Raw genomic sequence first — 20,746 nt, 5'->3', positions numbered from 1 at the left:
TACCCCACAGTCCCTATCATAGAGGGTTACCCCACAGTCCCAATCATAGAGGGTTACCCCACTGTCCCTCTCATAGGGGGTTACCCCACAGTCCCTATCATAGAGTGTTACCCCACAGTCCCTATCATAGAGGGTTATCCTAGCATAGAGGGTTACCCCACAGTCCCTATCATAGAGGGTTACCCCACAGTCCCTATCATAGAGGGTTACCCCACAGTCCCTATCATCGAGGGTTACCCCACAGTCCCTATCATAGAGGTTTACCCCACAGTCCCTCTCATAGAGGGTTACACAACAGTCCCTCTCATAGAGGGTTACCCCACTGTCCCTATCATAGAGGGTTACCCCACAGTCCCTATCATAGAGGGTTACCCCACAGTCCCTATCATAGAGGGTTACCCCACAGTCCCTATCATAGCGGGTTACCCCCACAGTCCCTCTAATAGAGGGTTACCCCACAGTCCCTATCATCGAGGGTTAACCAAAAGTCCCTATCATAGAGGGTTACCCCACAGTCCCTATCATAGAGGGTTACCCCACAGTCCCTATCATAGAGGGTTACCCCACAGTCCCTCTCAAGAGGGTTACCCCACAATCCCTCTCATAGAGGGTTACCCCACAGTCCCTGTCATAGAGGGTTACCCCACAGTCCCTATCATAGAGGGTTAACCCACAGTCCCTATCATAGAGGGTTACCCTATCATAGAGGGTTACCCCACAGTCCCTATCATAGAGGGTTACCCCACAGTCCCTATCGTAGAGGGTTACCCCACAGTCCCTATCATAGAGGGTTACCCCACAGTCCCTCTCATAGAGGGTTACCCCACAGTCCCTATCATAGAGGGTTACCCCACAGTCCCTATCATAGAGGGTTACCCCACAGTCCCTATCATTGAGGGTTACCATATCATAGAGGGTTACCACACAGTCCCTCTCATAGAGGGTTACCCCACAGTCCTTCTCATAGAGGGTTACCCCACAGTCCCTATCATAGAGGGTTACCCTAGCATAGAGGGTTACCCCACAGTCCCTCTCATAGAGGGTTACCCCACAGTCCCTCTCATAGAGGGTTACCCCACAGTCCCTATCATAGAGGGTTACCCCACAGTCCCTATCATAGAGGGTTACCCCACAGTCCCTATCATAGAGGGTTACCCCACAGTCCCTATCATAGATTGTTACCCTATCATAGAGGGTTACCCCACAGTCACTATCATCGAGGGTTACCCCACAGTCCCTCTCATAGAGGGTTACTCCACAGTCCATCTCATAGAGGGTTACCCCACAGTCCCTATCATAGAGGGTTACCCCACAGTCCCTCTCATAGAGGGTTACCCTAGCATAGAGGGTTACCCCACAGTCCCTCTCATAGAGGGTTACCCCACAGTCCCTATCATAGAGGGTTACCCCACAGTCCCTATCATAGAGGGTTACCCCACAGTCCCTATCATAGAGGGTTACCCCACAGTCCCTATCATAGAGGGTTACCCCACAGTCCCTATCATAGAGGGTTACCCTATCATAGAGGGTTACCCCACAGTCCCTATCATAGAGGGTTACCCCACAGTCCCTATCATAGAGGGTTACCCCACAGTCCCTATCATAGAGGGTTACCTCACAGTCCCTCTCATAGAGGGTTACCCTAGCATAGAGGGTTACCCCACAGTCCCTCTCATAGAGGTTTACCCCACAGCCCCTCTCATAGAGGGTTACCCCACAGTCCCTCTCATAGAGGGTTATAATAGCATAGAGGGTTACCCCACAGTCCCTATCATAGAGGGTTACCCCACAGTCCCTATCATAGAGGGTTACCCTATCATAGAGGGTTACCCCACAGTCCCTCTCATAGAGGGTTACCCCACAGTCCCTCTCATAGAGGGTTACCCCACAGTCCCTATCATCAAGGGTTACCCCACAGTCCCTATCATAGAGGGTTACCCCACAGTCCCTATCATAGAGGGTTACCCCACAGTCCCTATCATAGAGGGTTACCCCACAGTCCCTATCATAGAGGGTTACACAACAGTCCCTCTCATAGAGGGTTACCCCACAGTCCCTATCATAGAGGGTTACCCCACAGTCCCTATCATAGAGGGTTACCCCACAGTCCCTATCATAGAGGGTTACCCCACAGTCCCTATCATAGGGGGTTACCCCACAGTCCCTCTCATAGAGGGTTACCCCACAGTCCCTATCATAGATGGTTACCCCACAGTCCCTATCATAGAGGGTTACCCCACAGTCCCTATCATAGAGGGTTACCACACAGTCCCTATCATAGAAGGTTACCCCACAGTCCCTATCATAGAGGGTTACACAACAGTCCCTCTCATAGAGGGTTACCCCACAGTCCCTATCATGGAGGGTTACCCCACAGTCCCTATCATAGAGGGTTACCCCACAGTCCCTATCATAGAGGGTTACCCCACAGTCCCTATCATAGGGGGTTACCCCACAGTCCCTCTCATAGATGGTTACCCCACAGTCCCTATCATAGATGGTTACCCCACAGTCCCTATCATAGAGGGTTACCCCACAGTCCCTATCATAGAGGGTTACCCCACAGTCCCTATCATTGAGGGTTACCATATCATAGAGGGTTACCACACAGTCCCTCTCAAAGAGGGTTACCCCACAGTCCCTCTCATAGAGGGTTACCCCACAGTCCCTATCATAGAGGGTTACCCTAGCATAGAGGGTTACCCCACAGTCCCTCTCATAGAGGGTTACCCCACAGTCCCTCTCATAGAGGGTTACCCCACAGTCCCTATCATAGAGGGTTACCCCACAGTCCCTATCATAGAGGGTTACCCCACAGTCCCTATCATGGAGGGTTACCCCACAGTCCCTATCATAGAGGGTTACCCCACAGTCCCTATCATAGAGGGTTACCCCACAGTCCCTATCATGGAGGGTTACCCCACAGTCCCTCTCATAGAGGGTTACCCCACAGTCCCTATCATAGAGGGTTACCCCACAGTCCCTCTCATAGAGGGTTACTCCACAGTCCCTCTCATAGAGGGTTACCCCACAGTCCCTATCATAGAGGGTTACCCCACAGTCCCTCTCATAGAGGGTTACCCTAGCATAGAGGGTTACCCCACAGTCCCTCTCATAGAGGGTTACCCCACAGTCCCTATCATAGAGGGTTACCCCACAGTCCCTATCATAGAGGGTTACCCCACAGTCCCTATCATAGAGGGTTACCCCACAGTCCCTATCATAGAGGGTTACCCCACAGTCCCTATCATAGAGGGTTACCCCACAGTCCCTATCATAGAGGGTTACCCCACAGTCCCTATCATAGAGGGTTACCCCACAGTCCCTATCATAGAGGGTTACCCCACAGTCCCTATCATAGAGGGTTACCCCACAGTCCCTATCATAGAGGGTTACTCCACAGTCCCTCTCATAGAGGGTTACCCCACAGTCCCTATCATAGAGGGTTACCCCACAGTCCCTATCATAGAGGGTTACCCCACAGTCCCTATCATAGAGGGTTACCCCACAGTCCCTATCATAGAGGGTTACCCTATCATAGAGGGTTACCCCACAGTCCCTCTCATAGAGGGTTACCCCACAGTCCCTCTCATAGAGGGTTACCCCACAGTCCCTATCATCGAGGGTTACCCCACAGTCCCTATCATAGATGGTTACCCCACAGTCCCTATCATAGAGGGTTACCCCACAGTCCCTATCATAGAGGGTTACCCCACAGTCCCTATCATAGAGGGTTACACAACAGTCCCTCTCATAGAGGGTTACCCCACAGTCCCTCTCATAGAGGGTTACCCCACAGTCCCTATCATAGAGGGTTACCCTATCATAGAGGGTTACCCCACAGTCCCTATCATAGAGGGTTACCCCACAGTCCCTATCGTAGAGGGTTACCCCACAGTCCCTATCATAGAGGGTTACCCCACAGTCCCTCTCATAGAGGGTTACCCCACAGTCCCTATCATAGAGGGTTACCCCACAGTCCCTATCATAGAGGGTTACCCCACAGTCCCTATCATAGAGGGTTACCCTATCATAGAGGGTTACCCCACAGTCCCTCTCATAGAGGGTTACTCCACAGTCCCTCTCATAGAGGGTTACCCCACAGTCCCTATCACAGAGGGTTACCCCACAGTCCCTCTCATAGAGGGTTACCCTAGCATAGAGGGTTACCCCACAGTCCCTCTCATAGAGGGTAACCCCACAGTCCCTATCATAGAGGGTTACCCCACAGTCCCTATCATAGAGGGTTACCCCACAGTCCCTATCATAGAGGGTTACCCCACAGTCCCTATCATAGAGGGTTACCCCACAGTCCCTATCAGTCCCTATCATAGAGGGTTACCCTATCATAGAGGGTTACCCCACAGTCCCTCTCATAGAGGGTTACCCTAGCATAGAGGGTTACCCCACAGTCCCTATCATAGAGGGTTACCCCACAGTCCCTATCATAGAGGGTTACCCCACAGTCCCTATCATAGAGGGTTACACAACAGTCCCTCTCATAGAGGTTTACCCCACAGCCCCTCTCATAGAGGGTTACCCCACAGTCCCTCTCATAGAGGGTTATCCTAGCATAGAGGGTTACCCCACAGCCCCTCTCATAGAGGGTTACCCCACAGTCCCTCTAATAGAGGGTTATCCTAGCATAGAGGGTTACCCCACAGTCCCTATCATAGAGGGTTACCCCACAGTCCCTATCATAGAGGGTTACCCCACAGTCCCTATCATAGAGGGTTACCCTATCATAGAGGGTTACCCCACAGTCCCTCTCATCGAGGGTTACCCCACAGTCCCTCTCATAGAGGGTTACTCCACAGTCCCTCTCATAGAGGGTTACCCCACAGTCCCTATCACAGAGGGTTACCCCACAGTCCCTCTCATAGAGGGTTACCCTAGCATAGAGGGTTACCCCACAGTCCCTCTCATAGAGGGTAACCCCACAGTCCCTATCATAGAGGGTTACCCCACAGTCCCTATCATAGAGGGTTACCCCACAGTCCCTATCATAGAGGGTTACCCCACAGTCCCTATCATAGAGGGTTACCCCACAGTCCCTATCATAGAGGGTTACCCCACAGTTCCTCTCATAGAGGGTAACCCCACAGTCCCTATCATAGAGGGTTACCCCACAGTCCCTATCATAGAGGGTTACCCCACAGTCCCTATCATAGAGGGTTACCCTATCATAGAGGGTTACCCCACAGTCCCTCTCATAGAGGGTTACCCTAGCATAGAGGGTTACCCCACAGTCCCTCTCATAGAGGTTTACCCCACAGCCCCTCTCATAGAGGGTTACCCCACAGTCCCTATCATAGAGGGTTATCCTAGCATAGAGGGTTACCCCACAGTCCCTATCATAGAGGATTACCCCACAGTCCCTATCATAGAGGGTTACCCCACAGTCCCTATCATAGAGGGTTACCCTATCATAGAGGGTTACCCCACAGTCCCTCTCATAGAGGGTTACCCCACAGTCCCTCTCATAGAGGGTTACCCCACAGTCCCTATCATCGAGGGTTACCCCACAGTCCCTATCATAGAGGGTTACCCCACAGTCCCTATCATAGAGGGTTACCCCACAGTCCCTATCATAGAGGGTTACCCCACAGTCCCTATCATAGAGGGTTACACAACAGTCCCTCTCATAGAGGGTTACCCCACAGTCCCTATCATAGAGGGTTACCCCACAGTCCCTATCATAGAGGGTTACCCCACAGTCCCTATCATAGAGGGTTACCCCACAGTCCCTCTCATAGAGGGTTACCCCACAGTCCCTATCATAGATGGTTACCCCACAGTCCCTATCATAGAGGGTTACCCCACAGTCCCTATCATAGAGGGTTACCCCACAGTCCCTATCATAGAGGGTTACCCCACAGTCCCTCTCATAGAGGGTTACCCCACAGTCCCTCTCATAGAGGGTTACCCCACAGTCCCTATCATAGAGGGTTACCCCAAAGTCCCTATCTTAGAGGGTTACCCCACAGTCCATATCATAGAGGGTTACCCTATCATAGAGGGTTACCCCACAGTCCCTATCATAGAGGGTTACCCCACACTCCCTTTTATAGAGGGTTACCCTATCATAGAGGGTTACCCCACAGTCCCTCTCATAGAGGGTTACCCCACAGTCCCTATCATAGAGGGTTACCCCACAGTCCCTATCATAGAGGGTTACCCCACAGTCCCTATCATAGAGGGTTACCCCACAGTCCCTATCATAGAGGGTTACCCCACAGTCCCTATCATAGAGGGTTACCCTATCATAGAGGGTTACCCCACAGTCCCTCTCATAGAGGGTTACCCCACAGTCCCTATCATAGAGGGTTACCCCACAGTCCCTATCATAGAGGGTTACCCCACAGTCCCTATCATAGAGGGTTACCCCACAGTCCCTATCATAGAGGGTTACCCCACAGTCCCTATCATAGAGGGTTACCCCACAGTCCCTATCATAGAGGGTTACCCTATCATAGAGGGTTACCCCACAGTCCCTATCATAGAGGGTTACCCCACAGTCCCTATCATAGAGGGTTACCCCACAGTCCCTATCATAGAGGGTTACCTCACAGTCCCTCTCATAGAGGGTTACCCTAGCATAGAGGGTTACCCCACAGTCCCTCTCATAGAGGTTTACCCCACAGCCCCTCTCATAGAGGGTTATAATAGCATAGAGGGTTACCCCACAGTCCCTATCATAGAGGGTTACCCCACAGTCCCTATCATAGAGGGTTACCCTATCATAGAGGGTTACCCCACAGTCCCTCTCATAGAGGGTTACCCCACAGTCCCTCTCATAGAGGGTTACCCCACAGTCCCTATCATCAAGGGTTACCCCACAGTCCCTATCATAGAGGGTTACCCCACAGTCCCTATCATAGAGGGTTACCCCACAGTCCCTATCATAGAGGGTTACCCCACAGTCCCTATCATAGAGGGTTACACAACAGTCCCTCTCATAGAGGGTTACCCCACAGTCCCTATCATAGAGGGTTACCCCACAGTCCCTATCATAGAGGGTTACCCCACAGTCCCTATCATAGAGGGTTACCCCACAGTCCCTATCATAGGGGGTTACCCCACAGTCCCTCTCATAGAGGGTTACCCCACAGTCCCTATCATAGATGGTTACCCCACAGTCCCTATCATAGAGGGTTACCCCACAGTCCCTATCATAGAGGGTTACCACACAGTCCCTATCATAGAGGGTTACCCCACAGTCCCTATCATAGAGGGTTACACAACAGTCCCTCTCATAGAGGGTTACCCCACAGTCCCTATCATGGAGGGTTACCCCACAGTCCCTATCATAGAGGGTTACCCCACAGTCCCTATCATAGAGGGTTACCCCACAGTCCCTATCATAGGGGGTTACCCCACAGTCCCTCTCATAGATGGTTACCCCACAGTCCCTATCATAGATGGTTACCCCACAGTCCCTATCATAGAGGGTTACCCCACAGTCCCTATCATAGAGGGTTACCCCACAGTCCCTATCATTGAGGGTTACCATATCATAGAGGGTTACCACACAGTCCCTCTCAAAGAGGGTTACCCCACAGTCCCTCTCATAGAGGGTTACCCCACAGTCCCTCTCATAGAGGGTTACCCCACAGTCCCTCTCATAGAGGGTTACCCCACAGTCCCTCTCAGCAGAGAGGGTTACCCCACAGTCCCTATCATAGAGGGTTACCCCACAGTCCCTATCATAGAGGGTTACCCCACAGTCCCTATCATGGAGGGTTACCCCACAGTCCCTATCATAGAGGGTTACCCTATCATAGAGGGTTACCCCACAGTCACTATCATCGAGGGTTACCCCACAGTCCCTCTCATAGAGGGTTACTCCACAGTCCCTCTCATAGAGGGTTACCCCACAGTCCCTATCATAGAGGGTTACCCCACAGTCCCTCTCATAGAGGGTTACCCTAGCATAGAGGGTTACCCCACAGTCCCTCTCATAGAGGGTTACCCCACAGTCCCTATCATAGAGGGTTACCCCACAGTCCCTATCATAGAGGGTTACCCCACAGTCCCTATCATAGAGGGTTACCCCACAGTCCCTATCATAGAGGGTTACCCCACAGTCCCTATCATAGAGGGTTACCCCACAGTCCCTATCATAGAGGGTTACCCCACAGTCCCTATCATAGAGGGTTACCCCACAGTCCCTATCATAGAGGGTTACCCCACAGTCCCTATCATAGAGGGTTACCCCACAGTCCAAATCATAGAGGGTTACCCCACAGTCCCTATCATAGAGGGTTACCCCACAGTCCCTATCATAGAGGGTTACCCTATCATAGAGGGTTACCCCACAGTCCCTATCAGAGGGTTACCCCACAGTCCCTATCATAGAGGGTTACCCTATCATAGAGGGTTACCCCACAGTCCCTCTCATCGAGGGTTACCCTAGCATAGAGGGTTACCCCACAGTCCCTCTCATAGAGGTTTACCCCACAGCCCCTCTCATAGAGGGTTACCCCACAGTCCCTCTCATAGAGGGTTATCCTAGCATAGAGGGTTACCCCACAGTCCCTATCATAGAGGGTTACCCCACAGTCCCTATCATAGAGGGTTACCCCACAGTCCCTATCATAGAGGGTTACCCTATCATAGAGGGTTACACCACAGTCCCTCTCATAGAGGGTTACCCCACAGTCCCTCTCATAGAGGGTTACCCCACAGTCCCTATCATCGAGGGTTACCCCACAGTCCCTATCATAGAGGGTTACCCCACAGTCCCTATCATAGAGGGTTACCCCACAGTCCCTATCATAGAGGGTTACCCCACAGTCCCTATCATAGAGGGTTACACAACAGTCCCTCTCATAGAGGTTTACCCCACAGCCCCTCTCATAGAGGGTTACCCCACAGTCCCTCTCATAGAGGGTTATCCTAGCATAGAGGGTTACCCCACAGCCCCTCTCATAGAGGGTTACCCCACAGTCCCTCTAATAGAGGGTTATCCTAGCATAGAGGGTTACCCCACAGTCCCTATCATAGAGGGTTACCCCACAGTCCCTATCATAGAGGGTTACCCCACAGTCCCTATCATAGAGGGTTACCCTATCATAGAGGGTTACCCCACAGTCCCTCTCATCGAGGGTTACCCCACAGTCCCTCTCATAGAGGGTTACTCCACAGTCCCTCTCATAGAGGGTTACCCCACAGTCCCTATCACAGAGGGTTACCCCACAGTCCCTCTCATAGAGGGTTACCCTAGCATAGAGGGTTACCCCACAGTCCCTCTCATAGAGGGTAACCCCACAGTCCCTATCATAGAGGGTTACCCCACAGTCCCTATCATAGAGGGTTACCCCACAGTCCCTATCATAGAGGGTTACCCCACAGTCCCTATCATAGAGGGTTACCCCACAGTCCCTATCATAGAGGGTTACCCCACAGTCCCTCTCATAGAGGGTAACCCCACAGTCCCTATCATAGAGGGTTATCCCACAGTCCCTATCATAGAGGGTTACCCCACAGTCCCTATCATAGAGGGTTACCCTATCATAGAGGGTTACCCCACAGTCCCTCTCATAGAGGGTTACTCTAGCATAGAGGGTTACCCCACAGTCCCTCTCATAGAGGTTTACCCCACAGCCCCTCTCATAGAGGGTTACCCCACAGTCCCTCTCATAGAGGGTTATCCTAGCATAGAGGGTTACCCCACAGTCCCTATCATAGAGGATTACCCCACAGTCCCTATCATAGAGGGTTACCCCACAGTCCCTATCATAGAGGGTTACCCTATCATAGAGGGTTACCCCACAGTCCCTCTCATAGAGGGTTACCCCACAGTCCCTCTCATAGAGGGTTACCCCACAGTCCCTATCATCGAGGGTTACCCCACAGTCCCTATCATAGAGGGTTACCCCACAGTCCCTATCATAGAGGGTTACCCCACAGTCCCTATCATAGAGGGTTACCCCACAGTCCCTATCATAGAGGGTTACACAACAGTCCCTCTCATAGAGGGTTACCCCACAGTCCCTATCATAGAGGGTTACCCCACAGTCCCTATCATAGAGGGTTACCCCACAGTCCCTATCATAGAGGGTTACCCCACAGTCCCTCTCATAGAGGGTTACCCCACAGTCCCTATCATAGATGGTTACCCCACAGTCCCTATCATAGAGGGTTACCCCACAGTCCCTATCATAGAGGGTTACCCCACAGTCCCTATCATAGAGGGTTACCCCACAGTCCCTCTCATAGAGGGTTACCCCACAGTCCCTCTCATAGAGGGTTACCCCACAGTCCCTATCATAGAGGGTTACCCCACAGTCCCTATCTTAGAGGGTTACCCCACAGTCCCTATCATAGAGGGTTACCCTATCATAGAGGGTTACCCCACAGTCCCTATCATAGAGGGTTACCCCACACTCCCTTTTATAGAGGGTTACCCTATCATAGAGGGTTACCCCACAGTCCCTCTCATAGAGGGTTACCCCACAGTCCCTATCATAGAGGGTTACCCCACAGTCCCTATCATAGAGGGTTACCCCACAGTCCCTATCATAGAGGGTTACCCCACAGTCCCTATCATAGAGGGTTACCCCACAGTCCCTATCATAGAGGGTTACCCCACAGTCCCTATCATAGAGGGTTACCCTATCATAGAGGGTTACCCCACAGTCCCTCTCATAGAGGGTTACCCCACAGTCCCTATCATAGAGGGTTACCCCACAGTCCCTATCATAGAGGGTTACCCCACAGTCCCTATCATAGAGGGTTACCCCACAGTCCCTATCATAGAGGGTTACCCCACAGTCCCTATCATAGAGGGTTACCCCACAGTCCCTATCATAGAGGGTTACCCCACAGTCCCTATCATAGAGGGTTACCCCCTATCATAGAGGGTTACCCCACAGTCCCTATCATAGAGGGTTACCCCACAGTCCCTATCATAGAGGGTTACCCCACAGTCCCTATCATAGAGGGTTACCTCACAATCCCTCTCATAGAGGGTTACCCTAGCATAGAGGGTTACCCCACAGTCCCTCTCATAGAGGTTTACCCCACAGCCCCTCTCATAGAGGGTTACCCCACAGTCCCTCTCATAGAGGGTTATAATAGCATAGAGGGTTACCCCACAGTCCCTATCATAGAGGGTTACCCCACAGTCCCTATCATAGAGGGTTACCCTATCATAGAGGGTTACCCCACAGTCCCTCTCATAGAGGGTTACCCCACAGTCCCTCTCATAGAGGGTTACCCCACAGTCCCTATCATCAAGGGTTACCCCACAGTCCCTATCATAGAGGGTTACCCCACAGTCCCTATCATAGAGGGTTACCCCACAGTCCCTATCATAGAGGGTTACCCCACAGTCCCTATCATAGAGGGTTACACAACAGTCCCTCTCATAGAGGGTTACCCCACAGTCCCTATCATAGAGGGTTACCCCACAGTCCCTATCATAGAGGGTTACCCCACAGTCCCTATCATAGAGGGTTACCCCACAGTCCCTATCATAGGGGGTTACCCCACAGTCCCTCTCATAGAGGGTTACCCCACAGTCCCTATCATAGATGGTTACCCCACAGTCCCTATCATAGAGGGTTACCCCACAGTCCCTATCATAGAGTGTTACCACACAGTCCCTATCATAGAGGGTTACCCCACAGTCCCTATCATAGAGGGTTACACAACAGTCCCTCTCATAGAGGGTTACCCCACAGTCCCTATCATGGAGGGTTACCCCACAGTCCCTATCATAGAGGGTTACCCCACAGTCCCTATCATAGAGGGTTACCCCACAGTCCCTATCATAGGGGGTTACCCCACAGTCCCTCTCATAGATGGTTACCCCACAGTCCCTATCATAGATGGTTACCCCACAGTCCCTATCATAGAGGGTTACCCCACAGTCCCTATCATAGAGGGTTACCCCACAGTCCCTATCATTGAGGGTTACCATATCATAGAGGGTTACCACACAGTCCCTCTCAAAGAGGGTTACCCCACAGTCCCTCTCATAGAGGGTTACCCCACAGTCCCTATCATAGAGGGTTACCCTAGCATAGAGGGTTACCCCACAGTCCCTCTCATAGAGGGTTACCCCACAGTCCCTCTCATAGAGGGTTACCCCACAGTCCCTATCATAGAGGGTTACCCCACAGTCCCTATCATAGAGGGTTACCCCACAGTCCCTATCATGGAGGGTTACCCCACAGTCCCTATCATAGAGGGTTACCCTATCATAGAGGGTTACCCCACAGTCACTATCATCGAGGGTTACCCCACAGTCCCTCTCATAGAGGGTTACTCCACAGTCCCTCTCATAGAGGGTTACCCCACAGTCCCTATCATAGAGGGTTACCCCACAGTCCCTCTCATAGAGGGTTACCCTAGCATAGAGGGTTACCCCACAGTCCCTCTCATAGAGGGTTACCCCACAGTCCCTATCATAGAGGGTTACCCCACAGTCCCTATCATAGAGGGTTACCCCACAGTCCCTATCATAGAGGGTTACCCCACAGTCCCTATCATAGAGGGTTACCCCACAGTCCCTATCATAGAGGGTTACCCCACAGTCCCTATCATAGAGGGTTACCCCACAGTCCCTATCATAGAGGGTTACCCCACAGTCCCTATCATAGAGGGTTACCCCACAGTCCCTATCATAGAGGGTTACCCCACAGTCCCTATCATAGAGGGTTACTCCACAGTCCCTCTCATAGAGGGTTACCCCACAGTCCCTATCATAGAGGGTTACCCCACAGTCCCTCTCATAGAGGGTTACCCTAGCATAGAGGGTTACCCCACAGTCCCTATCATAGAGGGTTACCCCACAGTCCCTATCATAGAGGGTTACCCCACAGTCCCTATCATAGAGGGTTACCCTATCATAGAGGGTTACCCCACAGTCCCTCTCATAGAGGGTTACCCCACAGTCCCTCTCATAGAGGGTTACCCCACAGTCCCTATCATCGAGGGTTACCCCACAGTCCCTATCATAGATGGTTACCCCACAGTCCCTATCATAGAGGGTTACCCCACAGTCCCTATCATAGAGGGTTACCCCACAGTCCCTATCATAGAGGGTTACACAACAGTCCCTCTCATAGAGGGTTACCCCACAGTCCCTATCATAGAGGGTTACCCCACAGTCCCTATCATAGAGGGTTACCCCACAGTCCCTATCATAGAGGGTTACCCCACAGTCCCTATCATAGGGGGTTACCCCACAGTCCCTCTCATAGAGGGTTACCCCACAGTCCCTATCATAGATGGTTACCCCACAGTCCCTATCATAGAGGGTTACCCCACAGTCCCTATCATAGAGGGTTACCCCACAGTCCCTATCATAGAGGGTTACCCCACAGTCCCTCTCATAGAGGGTTACACAACAGTCCCTCTCATAGAGGGTTACCCCACTGTCCCTATCATAGAGGGTTACCCCACAGTCCCTATCATAGAGGGTTACCCCACAGTCCCTATAATAGAGGGTTACCCCACAGTCCCTATCATAGGGGGTTACCCCCACAGTCCCTCTAATAGAGGGTTACCCCACAGTCCCTATCATCGAGGGTTACCCCACAGTCCCTATCATAGAGGGTTACCCCACAGTCCCTATCATAGAGGGTTACCCCACAGTCCCTATCATAGAGGGTTACCCCACAGTCCCTCTCAAAGAGGGTTACCCCACAATCCCTCTCATAGAGGGTTACCCCACAGTCCCTATCATAGAGGGTTACCCCACAGTCCCTATCATAGAGGGTTACCCCACAGTCCCTATCATAGAGGGTTACCCTATCATAGAGGGTTACCCCACAGTCCCTATCATAGAGGGTTACCCCACAGTCCCTATCGTAGAGGGTTACCCCACAGTCCCTATCATAGAGGGTTACCCCACAGTCCCTCTCATAGAGGGTTACCCCACAGTCCCTATCATAGAGGGTTACCCCACAGTCAATATCATAGAGGGTTACCCCACAGTCCCTATCATAGAGGGTTACCCTATCATAGAGGGTTACCCCACAGTCCCTCTCATAGAGGGTTACTCCACAGTCCCTCTCATAGAGGGTTACCCCACAGTCCCTATCACAGAGGGTTACCCCACAGTCCCTCTCATAGAGGGTTACCCTAGCATAGAGGGTTACCCCACAGTCCCTCTCATAGAGGGTTACCCCACAGTCCCTATCATAGAGGGTTACCCCACAGTCCCTATCATAGAGGGTTACCCCACAGTCCCTATCATAGAGGGTTACCCCACAGTCCCTATCATAGAGGGTTACCCCACAGTCCCTATCATAGAGGGTTACCCTATCATAGAGGGTTACCCCACAGTCCCTATCAGAGGGTTACCCCACAGTCCCTATCATAGAGGGTTACCCTATCATAGAGGGTTACCCCACAGTCCCTCTCATCGAGGGTTACCCTAGCATAGAGGGTTACCCCACAGTCCCTCTCATAGAGGTTTACCCCACAGCCCCTCTCATAGAGGGTTACCCCACAGTCCCTCTCATAGAGGGTTATCCTAGCATAGAGGGTTACCCCACAGTCCCTATCATAGAGGGTTACCCCACAGTCCCTATCATAGAGGGTTACCCCACAGTCCCTATCATAGAGGGTTACCCTATCATAGAGGGTTACACCACAGTCCCTCTCATAGAGGGTTACCCCACAGTCCCTCTCATAGAGGGTTACCCCACAGTCCCTATCATCGAGGGTTACCCCACAGTCCCTATCATAGAGGGTTACCCCACAGTCCCTATCATAGAGGGTTACCCCACAGTCCCTATCATAGAGGGTTACCCCACAGTCCCTATCATAGAGGGTTACACAACAGTCCCTCTCATCATAGAGGTTTACCCCACAGCCCCTCTCATAGAGGGTTACCCCACAGTCCCTCTCATAGAGGGTTATCCTAGCATAGAGGGTTACCCCACAGCCCCTCTCATAGAGGGTTACCCCACAGTCCCTCTCATAGAGGGTTATCCTAGCATAGAGGGTTACCCCACAGTCCCTATCATAGAGGGTTACCCCACAGTCCCTATCATAGAGGGTTACCCCACAGTCCCTATCATAGAGGGTTACCCTATCATAGAGGGTTACCCCACAGTCCCTCTCATCGAGGGTTACCCCACAGTCCCTCTCATAGAGGGTTACTCCACAGTCCCTCTCATAGAGGGTTACCCCACAGTCCCTATCACAGAGGGTTACCCCACAGTCCCTCTCATAGAGGGTTACCCTAGCATAGAGGGTTACCCCACAGTCCCTCTCATAGAGGGTAACCCCACAGTCCCTATCATAGAGGGTTACCCCACAGTCCCTATCATAGAGGGTTACCCCACAGTCCCTATCATAGAGGGTTACCCCACAGTCCCTATCATAGAGGGTTACCCTATCATAGAGGGTTACCCCACAGTCCCTCTCATAGAGGGTTACTCCACAGTCCCTCTCATAGAGGGTTACCCCACAGTCCCTATCACAGAGGGTTACCCCACAGTCCCTCTCATAGAGGGTTACCCTAGCATAGAGGGTTACCCCACAGTCCCTCTCATAGAGGGTAACCCCACAGTCCCTATCATAGAGGGTTACCCCACAGTCCCTATCATAGAGGGTTACCCCACAGTCCCTATCATAGAGGGTTACCCCACAGTCCCTATCATAGAGGGTTACCCCACAGTCCCTATCATAGAGGGTTACCCCACAGTCCCTATCATAGAGGGTTACCCCACAGTCCCTATCATAGAGGGTTACCCTATCATAGAGGGTTACCCCACAGTCCCTATCAGAGGGTTACCCCACAGTCCCTATCATAGAGGGTTACCCCACAGTCCCTATCATAGAGGGTTACCCCACAGTCCCTATCATAGAGGGTTACCCCACAGTCCCTATCATAGAGGGTTACCCCACAGTCCCTATCATAGAGGGTTACCCCACAGTCCCTATCATAGAGGGTTACCCCACAGTCCCTATCATAGAGGGTTACCCTATCATAGAGGGTTACCCCACAGTCCCTATCAGAGGGTTACCCCACAGTCCCTATCATAGAGGGTTACCCTATCATAGAGGGTTACCCCACAGTCCCTCTCATAGAGGGTTACCCTAGCATAGAGGGTTACCCCACAGTCCCTCTCATAGAGGTTTACCCCACAGCCCCTCTCATAGAGGGTTACCCCACAGTCCCTCTCATAGAGGGTTATCCTAGCATAGAGGGTTACCCCACAGTCCCTATCATAGAGGGTTACCCCACAGTCCCTATCATAGAGGGTTACCCCACAGTCCCTATCATAGAGGGTTACCCTATCATAGAGGGTTACACCACAGTCCCTCTCATAGAGGGTTACCCCACAGTCCCTATCATCGAGGGTTACCCCACAGTCCCTATCATAGAGGGTTACCCCACAGTCCCTATCATAGAGGGTTACCCCACAGTCCCTATCATAGAGGGTTACCCTACAGTCCCTATCATAGAGGGTTACACAACAGTCCCTCTCATAGAGGTTTACCCCACAGCCCCTCTCATAGAGGGTTACCCCACAGTCCCTCTCATAGAGGGTTATCCTAGCATAGAGGGTTACCCCACAGCCCCTCTCATAGAGGGTTACCCCACAGTCCCTCTAATAGAGGGTTATCCTAGCATAGAGGGTTACCCCACAGTCCCTATCATAGAGGGTTACCCCACAGTCCCTATCATAGAGGGTTACCCCACAGTCCCTATCATAGAGGGTTACCCTATCATAGAGGGTTACCCCACAGTCCCTCTCATCGAGGGTTACCCCACAGTCCCTCTCATAGAGGGTTACTCCACAGTCACTCTCATAGAGGGTTACCCCACAGTCCCTATCACAGAGGGTTACCCCACAGTCCCTCTCATAGAGGGTTACCCTAGCATAGAGGGTTACCCCACAGTCCCTCTCATAGAGGGTAACCCCACAGTCCCTATCATAGAGGGTTACCCCACAGTCCCTATCATAGAGGGTTACCCCACAGTCCCTATCATAGAGGGTTACCCCACAGTCCCTATCATAGAGGGTTACCCCACAGTCCCTATCATAGAGGGTTACCCCACAGTCCCTCTCATAGAGGGTAACCCCACAGTCCCTATCATAGAGGGTTACCCCACAGTCCCTATCATAGAGGGTTACCCCACAGTCCCTATCATAGAGGGTTACCCTATCATAGAGGGTTACCCCACAGTCCCTCTCATAGAGGGTTACCCTAGCATAGAGGGTTACCCCACAGTCCCTCTCATAGAGGTTTACCCCACAGCCCCTCTCATAGAGGGTTACCCCACAGTCCCTCTCATAGAGGGTTATCCTAGCATAGAGGGTTACCCCACAGTCCCTATCATAGAGGATTACCCCACAGTCCCTATCATAGAGGGTTACCCCACAGTCCCTCTCATAGAGGGTTACCCCACAGTCCCTCTCATAGAGGGTTACCCCACAGTCCCTATCATCGAGGGTTACCCCACAGTCCCTATCATAGAGGGTTACCCCACAGTCCCTATCATAGAGGGTTACCCCACAGTCCCTATCATAGAGGGTTACCCCACAGTCCCTATCATAGAGGGTTACACAACAGTCCCTCTCATAGAGGGTTACCCCACAGTCCCTATCATAGAGGGTTACCCCACAGTCCCTATCATAGAGGGTTACCCCACAGTCCCTATCATAGAGGGTTACCCCACAGTCCCTCTCATAGAGGGTTACCCCACAGTCCCTATCATAGATGGTTACCCCACAGTCCCTATCATAGAGGGTTACCCCACAGTCCCTATCATAGAGGGTTACCCCACAGTCCCTATCATAGAGGGTTACCCCACAGTCCCTCTCATAGAGGGTTACCCCACAGTCCCTCTCATAGAGGGTTACCCCACAGTCCCTATCATAGAGGGTTACCCCACAGTCCCTATCTTAGAGGGTTACCCCACAGTCCCTATCATAGAGGGTTACCCTATCATAGAGGGTTACCCCACAGTCCCTATCATAGAGGGTTACCCCACACTCCCTTTTATAGAGGGTTACCCTATCATAGAGTGTTACCCCACAGTCCCTATCATAGAGGGTTACCCCACAGTCCCTATCATAGAGGGTTACCCCACAGTCCCTATCATAGAGGGTTACCCCACAGTCCCTCTCATAGAGGGTTACCCCACAGTCCCTCTCATAGAGGGTTACCCCACAGTCCCTATCATAGAGGGTTACCCCACAGTCCCTATCTTAGAGGGTTACCCCACAGTCCCTATCATAGAGGGTTACCTTATCATAGAGGGTTACCCCACAGTCCCTATCATAGAGGGTTACCCCACACTCCCTTTTATAGAGGGTTACCCTATCATAGAGTGTTACCCCACAGTCCCTATCATAGAGGGTTACCCCACAGTCCCTATCATAGAGGGTTACCCCACAGTCCCTATCATAGAGGGTTACCCTATCATAGAGGGTAACCCCACACTCCCTATCATAGAGGGTTACCCTATCATAGAGGGTTACCCCACAGTCCCTATCATAGAGGGTTACCCCACAGTCCCTATCATAGAGGGTTACCCTATCATAGAGGCTTACCCCACAGTCCCTATCATAGAGGGTTACCCCACAGTCCCTATCGTAGAGGGTTACCCCACAGTCCCTATCATAGAGGGTTACCCTATCATAGAGGGTTACCCCACAGTCCCTATCATAGAGGGTTACCCCACAGTCCCTATCATAGAGGGTTACCCCACAGTCCCTATCATAGACGGTTACCCCACAGTCCCTATCATAGAGGGTTACCCTATCATAGAGGGTTACCCCACAGTCCCTATCATAGAGGGTTACCCCACACTCCCTATCATAGAGGGTTACCCCACAGTCCCTATCATAGAGGGTTACCCTATCATAGAGGGTTACCCCACAGTCCCTATCATAGAGGGTTACCCCACACTCCCTATCATAGGGGGTTACCCTATCATAGAGGGTTACCCCACAGTCCCTATCATAGAGGGTTACCCTATCATAGAGGGTTACCCACAGTCCCTCTCGTAGAGGGTTACCCCACTGTCCCTCTCATAGAGAGTTACCCCACAGTCCCTATCATAGAGGGTTACCCCACAGTCCCTATCATAGAGGGTTACCCTACAGTCCCTATCATAGAGGGTTACCCCACAGTCCCTATCATAGAGGGTTACCATATAATAGAGGGTTACCATATCATAGAGGGTTACCCCACAGTCCCTATCATAGAGGGTTACCATATCATAGAGGGTTACCATATCATAGAGGCTTACCATATCATAGAGGGTTACCCCACAGTCCCTCTCATAGAGGGCCCTTCTCTGCTTCAACAGCAGCGTTATTGAAGTCATCCAACCTCGTTGTGTGGCGATAAAGAGGAAGAAGAAGGCTCCTCGGTCCTCCATTAACATTCATTACAGCCCTATAAGCCAGTGTAATTACAGGCCCAAGTGCAGGGAGGAAAAGCAGTCTACACTGCTAGTAATTTGATTTGCATCTACGCTAATAACTTCTTTTGTGCGTGTTTATGTGCCGTGGCAGAACACAAGTGCCGTTTGACTGCAGGCTGTGCGAAGCCAGCAACAAAAAAAACAAAAAAAAAAAAAAGAGATCCTTTTTTTAAAATTCTGAAATTGAGTTGCGTTGCTTCCTTCCTCCGTTTCTTTCAGGGCCCAAAATGCATCATAATCTGCTGCTAAAGAGTCCATGATCCAAAATTATCATCCAGAAGGGACTGCACTCATTCTTCAGTTTGATAGTTTTGAGTAAAATGAAGGGTCATTGGAAGGAATGGGGTTGATGGTGAGTGGTATAGCATTTCTATCGGGCGGATAACCGCTGAAACACTGCATTACATTATTCAGTATTAATTATGCCTGCAAAGTATCGTACAAATGACAAGGTAGGTATGTATCATGCTATATGATTTATCATCAAGGGTGTCGCACCATGCCCCCAACAAACGTTTCGGCACATTTCATTTATGTATTTAAAGCATTCATTCATGATTACATGATTGTCTGTCAAGTATAGTTTTTCACAAGAGTGTTATGGTTGGAGGCTATGGACGTGTGTAGACAGGGTGAGAAAGGCAGGGTATCACTCAGTAACAAATAGACTGAAATCATCAGAGGATGTGTGTCGGGGCGGCAGTGTAGCCTAGTGGTTAGAGCGTTGGACTAGCAACCGAAAGGTTGCAAGATCGAATCCCTAGCTGTCGTTCTGCCCCTGAACAAGGCAGTTAACCCACTGTTCCCCGAGCTGACAAGGTAAAAAATCTGTCGTTCTGCCCCTGAACAAGACAGTTAACCCACTGTTCCTAGGCCGTCATTGAAAAAAAGAATTTGTTCTTGAACTGACTTGCCTAGTAAAATAAAAGTTAAAATAAAATAAAACAAATGGCAGCCTATTCCCCTATCGGCTCTGATCAAAAGTAGTGCACTATATAGGGAATAGGGCTCCATTTGGGATTTATACATAATGTTCCACAGGGTTATGGAGCTAGTCATTAATGTTCCACAGGGTTATGGAGCTAGACATTAATGTTCCACAGGGTTATGGAGCCAGTCATTAATGTTCCACAGGGTTATGGACCTAGTCATTAATGTTCTACAGGGTTATGGAGCCAGTCATTAATGTTCCACAGGGTTATGGACCTAGTCATTAATGTTCCACAGGGTTATTGAGCTAGTCATTAATGTTCCACAGGGTTATGGACCTAGTCATTAATGTTCCACAGGGTTATGGACCTAGTCATTAATGTTCCACAGGGTTATGGAGCTAGTCATTAA

This window comes from Oncorhynchus masou, chromosome 24 (assembly GCF_036934945.1).
Source record: "Oncorhynchus masou masou isolate Uvic2021 chromosome 24, UVic_Omas_1.1, whole genome shotgun sequence".
Lineage (NCBI taxonomy): Eukaryota > Metazoa > Chordata > Actinopteri > Salmoniformes > Salmonidae > Oncorhynchus > Oncorhynchus masou.
The sequence above is the reverse complement of the archived record's forward strand: the minus strand, read 5'-3'. Positions refer to the sequence as shown.